Genomic DNA, 8,501 nt, shown 5'->3' on the forward strand with positions numbered 1-8,501 from the left:
TTACTGCAGCGAACAATAGCAGCATAACTCATCCCGACTAAGTCCTCAACAGATGGAGGCCTACTTGTATGTGCTGTGGGTCCTGTGCTATCATATTTCAGGCAGCCCAGTTAGCAGGCTACAAGCCAAAATGAGGTTCTGTGTCTACTGCTTTTGTTAGCGGAGGTGAGGTAAGAGAAGCTGTGTGTGTTGGGTTACACTGGCCAGTGGAAAACAAGGGGAAGCCCAGAACTGCACACTTAGAGTCATGGAGACCTACAGGCAGATATATACTGGAAAAAATAAACGTTTCACATAGCTTCAAATAAAGTTCTGATTGTATCATGTGTTGTCTATGATTATGTTAAATAAAGGTGCAGGACAATTTCTGCTTATATGGGGTGGCAGATAAGATATTAAGTATAGGCTGCTCGATATGAGGAAGATAGGCGTAGTAGGTCACTAACTAACTAGTGGACAGTTCTGCCTTTTCTGCCGATTAATGCTAAAGTACAATAAATTGCTGGTTGAAGAAAGTTAGGCCTATTTCCAAAATTATTTTATTGAACAAATTGAAGATTGAGCTGAACTGAAGGGTAAAAAAAAGAATTATGATAGTTATATTTTAAAGTGAAGTTTCCTACTGTTACTATCTTTCAACTAACTCAATTGAGTGCAATATACAGTAAGTCTTTCACAATGTGTTAATCAGCAAGTTGACATCGCCATGATGATGAACAAACGATATATTGTGCAGCCCTAATATATTAATCAATTCATTTTTGGTCATTTTTTGCAGACAATCATATTAAAAACTTAAGCAAAACTTGACATCTAGTAACTAAAAGATAGGGAAGGCCCTGGTGGGTACTGTAGTATCTGTAGCATCTAAAATATCTGCCTGAAAAATCAAGCTAGAATAAAACAATCCATTATTTTGGCAAAATGTTAAAGCAAATATTTATTTTGTGAAGCAGGAAAAAGACATTTCTATTACAGTGCATACTTAAATCACAATCTAAAGTGGATTTTATATCTCTTTTCTGTGATAATTTAGTAAATGATTTTTTCTTCATATTTACCTCCATTCAATCTTGAAAGGTCATTATATCCAATAGGTGTTAACAGAAATGATATGATTACTCAGATTAATCCAACATAACAGTGGTTTTGGTTAAGCAAGGGTCAGCTGTGAACGCGTTTGCATAAAAGGCCAAGCTTTTTGCCAGCACAATTCCTGTTTACACTATAAACAATATACTTTAGGGTGCAGTTTTACTTTTGTTTTTAGTAAAACAGAGCGCACATGCACAGTAGTTCTGACACATTACCACCTTCTGACTGGCAACAGCTTATGTCCGTGAGCTTTCTTTGCAAATATAAAATGTTCATGAGGTGCCAGTAACCTACACAGAGACAAAAGTGAATGTGACTACTTTCAACTGACATTAAGCAGCTCCACCCAGACCCATGTAGATACAGAGCTATTAACTGTCCATCTGTGTGTAACAGACCTGTGTAGATAAAGGTGTGATGAATATATAATGCTTGTGGCATGTGAAGCACAGGCCCAGAGCGGCTGCCAATTACCCAGCAACAGTTTCACAGATCAGATGACCAGCAGGATGTATAAATACCAAACCTTCTAATGCTATATCATAGCATCTCTATCTGATCGTCTGTGACACTGCGTTACATTACGACTGTACGTGTGCCAAGCCTAGTGCTGTGTAATGTGCTGTACTGGCACAAACTATTTTACCCACTGACACAATTCCTAATAATCTTTTGCGGAGAAAAGCGACAGCTTAGATCATCAAATGATGGTATTGAATTAAAAATAAGCACAAAGGAGGGGCCATGGTGGTGACAGTTTAGGGACATTTAATATTAAAAAATATTAAAAAAGAGCAGTGACACACAATATAAACCTTTGGGGGAACACAGTGAAATGAGTGCAGTCATGATTCATTAGTGATGAATGTAAGGGCACGTATCACATCTATATCAATATAACCATATAGCCAATGTTCAAAGGGAGTAGCACCTTCAGCATCCCATCCCCCAATTCCCCTGTACACTCATCTCACCCTCCCTCCATCACTGACATGACTCCCTAACATCCCTCTTTCACACGACAGTCAGACAACAGGTCTCCCATCAGGCCCTGCTTCTCTCAAACCGGAGGATGACTGCGCTCCCTCGGAGATGAATCTCTCTAAGCTTTGACACCACAATCTTATTGAGCAGAGGTGATGGGTACACATTCACACTACTGTAGCCCGATATTTCCTTCCTTCCTCGCTCCTCCACCACCGATGGCTGTGGAAGAATCCGAGGCAGAATAGCTCAGCTTTCACAGGACCGGCCCCCACCCCCACTCCGCTCCCCAATGAAGTCAGGTGACCAGATGTTGTATATCTCCCTGTCACTACTGCCGCCATGAAACTGCTACACATCCATGTTAAGGCCGGGAGACAGAGGCACGTCTCTGCTCTCTCTCTCCGCGGTCTTTGAAAGACATAAATGGAAATAAAAGCCATCTCTTCATGAATAACACTCCCTAGAAAGGCCATAAGTGAGGCAGTGCAGGGATAACAAAAGAGCATATTACCATCCATCGCTCCCCCCCTCACCCCCCCACCCCTTCCACAGCATATACAGCTCTGATCCATCCGTCAGCCTCGGGTCTACAGACCCAAAATAGCATTGCTTCTTGTTTGTTCCAGTGTTGCCACTGCAGCTGCTGCATTTCTCCAAGACTGACACACACGCACACACACACACACACACACACACATACAGGGCCCGCACAAACGCCACCATTGATTCTAACACCTTCCCATCAATAAAGATGCCATTTGAGAGGCACAAGGGAGTGCATACAGAGATGCTGTGATGCAGAGGGGGGTGTATGGTCATACAAATACATCTCCAAACCCATCTGATGCAGGCATCCATTTCCATCTCGCCCTCACGGACAGACTGCTGATGAAACAGCTGCCTTCTTAGCAGGGCAGAATACAGAGTGGAAGAAGGAGAAGAAGAAGAAAAAAGGCTACAAAGCACCCCTACATACACAGCTTCCCCCTCCTTCTCCTCTCCTCTCCTCTCCTCCCTCCTCTGCCTCCCCCTTCCACATCCCCTATTGCCATACACAGAGAGGGAATTACCTGAAATATGTCTTCACATTCTCTTGCTCAGTGTTTCGCCTTTGAGCACGGAGCTCTGGTAGATTCATCGTCAACTGTACAGTCCTAGTGACAGTTTAAAGGCAGGATTGCCATTCTCTTGTCAGACCAGTTCCTGACCCTAAAAGCAAGCTTGTTCGGCAGGCTGGATGCTTCACTGGCTGCTCACTGTTCCCTAGCCTATGATGTCATCCACCCTGCTTTGCTCATTGGCCGAAAGGCTGAATATTAATGCAGGAAGCGAGTCTGGGGGAGGAGGCAGCCAACGGGCAGACAGAGTTGGTTTTGTGTTTAACAGAACAAACCTGCTGAGTGAGAGGGCCAGGAGGGAGGGATCATGTGTCCAGATCGAGAGCTGTTCTAAGTTAATAACCTCTTAATACTGCAGTGAGGCTTTCTAAAACAACAACAACAAATGCAAATTTAACAAGAACTAGTATTTCTTATGTGGCTGTTCCTCTCTAAGTTATAGTTTCATAATGTATAGACCACATGATAGAATACAGCATATTAGTGAGTAAACTGTAAGAAAAGAAAGAAAAGAAAATATGATAACAATTTGCTACAAAAGTGCTGAGTACAAAAAGTAATACACAACTAATCGCATACTGAAATCTCTCATTTCACCCAATTTCCATATTTGTCCATTGTACTCTTTTATTTGGTGGATTCTTTCATTTAGAATTATCTTGGTCCTCAAAATAAATAGAAATGGAGTTATACAGTTTTCTTTATTACAGGTAGATGCTGCTGGTATATTTAATAAACTCATTCCAGTGCCATCATTTATTTCTTCACAAACCGCATACAGAGACGTTTATGACATTATAACAGACTTCGATTTCAAAAGAAAATAATATTTAGTTTCCTTATGAAGCTATTACTGGTGCTCATCACAGAAATATTGATGTCAAAAAAGACTCCCTGTTAATATAAAGTAATCTTTGACATATAGGATCATGATGTTAGTCTCTCCTAAATTAAAAAGTGTGCATGCTCACCAGTGCACATTTCATGCAAATTCATGTTAATGTTATTTTATTTACTTACTGTAATGCTACATTTTCACCTCTATTTTGAGTCAGTTCCCACATTTGGATATTGGCTCCTGAATATGTTTCTGAATGTTAAGATTTCTCTGCCAAACACCGACAGATTTCTGTTTTCAGAGTATAAAAGTGCTTCTGGGTTCACACGCAGGCGGAGACGACAACCAAAATACTCACTGCGTTTGCCCTAATTTGCCTATGATGTCATCTTTTTCCTCTGTCTCACCTGTGATTGGCTGACTGGCACAGCATCTGCTCAGTCTCATGGCTAGTGCTTCAAGCCCAAGGTGGAGTCCTATCTGAGGCTGTGTGAATCATGGCTGGTTGTCCTGACAACCCCTGTAATGTCGATTCGTTATAATATGGCTGTTCTGTGACAGTGTTCACTCAAATGGAGAACCTGATGATAACGAGAGCACAATGTCCCTTATAATCCTTTTTTTCACATCAGAAGGTGGCTTTTGTGATTATTTTCATATAAATTGCAACCGCATTTCTGAGAACCCCGAGAACAAATGGAGCTTTAAAATAATTTGGATTATACACTGAATGTTGGTAAATGTCTAAAATGTGGTTTTTAGCAATAATCATATGAGACTTTTTGAGTCCTGGGGATTTAAAATATATTACAAAATCAGGAATAATCCCTGCACATATTTTTTGAAAAGTTTTTCTCCAGCTTTGAAGGCACACAAGAGTTGCACTAGCTAGACCTGACTAAACCCTGCCAACATAGACACGAATGAGAAATGCAAATGTCAATTCAGTTCGGCGGTGCCACGCGAACATTTTAAATCACGAGAGAAGGTTTTGCTCTGACTCCTGACAGCAGACACTAAGGATCACTGTACACTTACACAGAGGCATAGTTCATACAGAGAAATGTCAAAATGCTCATAAATCTGAGACAGCACAACTAGCATGACAGAGCCTTTAAAGTGTGACAGAAAAAACAACATTTGGATAATATTGGATATTAGATGTTATCATTTCAGGACTTTTTGGTTTCCGATCGAATCCTCCCATGAGTTCAAGACAGCAGCAAGCACAAGTTCATTAATTGTCCATGCTTATGACCTCTGTACATGTGACTGTAATAATGAATAGTCAGTGTCACAGTGAGGCTACCCCAGCAGGATTTTTGGCAGATTAGATAGTTCCCTGCTCACACGTCTGACTCTCAAACACATCAACATTAACCAATTCATGTCTCTAGTATTCTCAGATATCCAAGTTTGTTTGTTTTCTTAGACCAAAGCAAGCACATCTTTATGCTTTTGGCCAACTGTGTTTATGCCATCCACTACAGAGTGAATGTCATGGTGTAATGAGTTATAGAGGGCTGTTATTTCACTAACTGTAAGCCATCTGCTGCTGTGCGCACTTCATGTCAGCCTCCTACAGCCAGATAACACGGTCGGCCCAAACATTATGTGGCCCTGGCCGGGCTCCAGAGTGCGACAAAAAATGTTCATCGGTCGCATCGGTGCGCCTGACATTTAGAAGGTCTGTCTCTGTGTGTTCATGTGTGACACCACGCCCTAAACTCCTTCTCAAGCGACATCACAGCCTTAAAACATACTGGTAATTATGTTATGTAAAAATGCTGCGGTGCCCGTTACACCTGTCCCTGGCTCTGAAGGCCCAGCCAAGACCTGACATCATCAGCAGAGGTAACCGCTCCCCCACCTGTTTCCCCTGTCCCCGGTAGAATGCCTTATTCAATTCAGGGGCCGGATTCATTTCAGAAGTTGGGGGGGTACAAAGTGTGTATGTGTGTGTGTGTGTGCGTGTGTGTGTGTGTGTGTGCGTGTGTGTGTGTGTGTGTGTGTGTGTGCGTGTGTGTGTGTGTGTGTGTCTGTGTGTGTGTGTGTGTGTGTGTGTGGCGGAGACGGCCTCATCTGACTCAAAAAACATTTATCTGCTCCATAATTCCTATTCACAATCAATTACATAATGTGTAATGAAATAACCAACATGTATGGGAACTGAAAGAAAAGGTAACACTTCAAATGTATTACAGCAGCGCCAAAAGGCCCGATGAAAATGCTCACCAGTTTTGGTTGTAACCAATGTAAAAAGATAGTCTGGACAGACTCCCCACCCAACAAAGAAATAACACACACACACACACACACACACACACACACACACACACACACACACACACACACACACTTTCTTGAATGACTGCCCTGACAGACACGGAAGGATTCTTTAGTCCTTCTTTAAACATTCTTTCTGCCTTCATTGAGTAGATTGAAGTAGATTGTTGAAATGAACAAAGGATTATGCGTTTCACCTGGATTAACGTGTTTAGTCCGCTCCAGTAGCAGGTATTTTGTACTCTAAATGCGTCAAACTGGGATGGTAACAAATAATTAGAAAGGTCACATATGGCCTTTCTCAGCCATATGTGTTGTCGTGTCCTTTAGAAAGTACTGAACTCCAGTACTTACAGTAGATAAGAACGCATCAAATATAAGGAAAACTAAATGTGTCATTAACACACAGTATCCCCTTGTGCTTGTATCTGGTCTTGTGTCTCAAACACTATCAGTTCCAGCAGCTGCATATTGACTGATGCAGCATTTTCTCAATTCCACATACTGCTAAATATGTGACATTTACTCATAAATTTAGCCAAGTAATACTCAAGGCAGATGATTTCCTAAAGCTCAGGAGCTGACAGAACAACCTGCAGCTGCAGAGAGGAGGAGCATGATTTACTAGTAGCTATCCATAGGCTGCTGTCAGTGATCAGGTTTATATAATGAACTCTATAAATATCCTCGGAGGCAGAGCACATCTCTCTGGTGACATTTTGTAATAAGCCCCGTCTGGAATTTACCAGTGTTGTGGGCAGAGTCAAGAAAACCGCTTTCAAAATTAAATATAACCAACCTACATATATTCTGACTTATAATCAGTAACGTAATCAGGTAGGTTCCTAAAAAACTGTGTTGTAATTTAAAGTGTGTAATTTCACTGCTAACCCATAATTCATTCAATTCATTCAACACTGAAATGTTACATTTTCATCAATGTAGCGTTTAGATGTGAGCAGAAGATTACAAACCAATGTGTGTTTCTTCTTTTGAAACATGAGAATCACAATTATGTGAAGGGAAAGTAAGGGTAATCCTAATCTAGTCAACTGTAGTGTTGAGGTGGGCTTTACGGATGGTTTGTTGGTCGCTCGGTCCACCGCTTAGGTCCAGACTAAAATATCACAACTATTGAATCTTGTACAAACATTCGTGGTCCCCTGAGGATGGATCCCACTGACTTTGGTGATCCCCCCCCAACCTTTCCACTGACGCCACAATGAGGTTTTTTCTTTGTGCAATGTCTCAACTGTACTTTGTGTTTAGAGCTAATCGGCAAGTGTTAGCATTCTAACGTGTTAACCAAAATCATGAACATGGTGCTAACATTATACCAGCTAACATCAGCATGTTAGCATGCCTTACAGAACCGCACGCATGGCTCTTGTTTGCGTCTACTTTGTAGCTTATGTACATTAGTATACTGGATTCAAACTGTGGTGCACCTGTTATTCGCTCTTTGGTTCTTCTAAAATCGTGGTCAGTGCAGTGTGAACATTACGTTTTCTCATTTTATGGAAGTGAAGCTTTGCAGTCCAGTTCAATCTATTTTATCTGCAAAATGTGGGCAAGGCCAGCCATAAATCCCATCACCAGAAACATCCTATCATTTGTTTCTTCATCAGTCCAAAGGAGAATTTATCATTGTGCAAAATGAAAGGAAGACATTTGAGATGATAGGTTCTTTGGTCTAGAGTCACAGCACTGGTCAATCACGACTGTATAAACCATATTAAATTATGGTTTAGATGATCATATTATGGCAGAGCTTACTGTGCCTTGGGAGCAGAGGTAGAGAGACGCTTCAGACAGACATTCAAGCCTTGCAGGAAATGATGATATATGAGAGGAGATGAAGTGCGTGGGTGAATCCCACTGAACTAAACTTTGCTTTCTGCTATGGCGGTCAATAAAATCTCTCACCTCTCACCTGTGCCTGAAAGTATATCTTGTGATAACAACTGTGCAATATGCTTTTAGTCAATGCTGATATCAGGTAGTGCAATTTATGAAGGCACAATGTTTCATGCATCTCAGCCGCAAGTACTGCTGTTTCTTTGGCTAAAAACATGAAAGAATGAAAGACACTTGATGCTTGTTTGACACATTCAAACTGTGGTTTACTGTGATGGGGCAAGTCTATCATTTGAAGTTATATCGTTCTATAACAGGGG

At 41.3% G+C, this 8,501-nt stretch overlaps 1 protein-coding gene across 4 annotated transcripts in view; it reads right to left on the reverse strand.

The window, feature by feature from the left end:
• The window catches only part of LOC115018608 (serine/threonine-protein kinase PAK 3), a 29,450-nt gene extending 26,111 nt beyond the window's left edge, over positions 1 to 3,339 (reverse strand). For all 4 annotated transcript variants that reach the window (XM_029447680.1, XM_029447679.1, XM_029447678.1 and 1 more), the window contains exon 1: positions 3,153 to 3,339. The gene's annotated coding sequence lies outside the window, so the exon portion shown is untranslated. The remainder of the gene's footprint in view (positions 1 to 3,152) is intronic.
• Positions 3,340 to 8,501: the final 5,162 nt, after the last annotated feature.

The sequence above is a fragment of the Cottoperca gobio genome, chromosome 14, assembly GCF_900634415.1.
Source record: "Cottoperca gobio chromosome 14, fCotGob3.1, whole genome shotgun sequence".
NCBI classification, from domain to species: domain Eukaryota; kingdom Metazoa; phylum Chordata; class Actinopteri; order Perciformes; family Bovichtidae; genus Cottoperca; species Cottoperca gobio.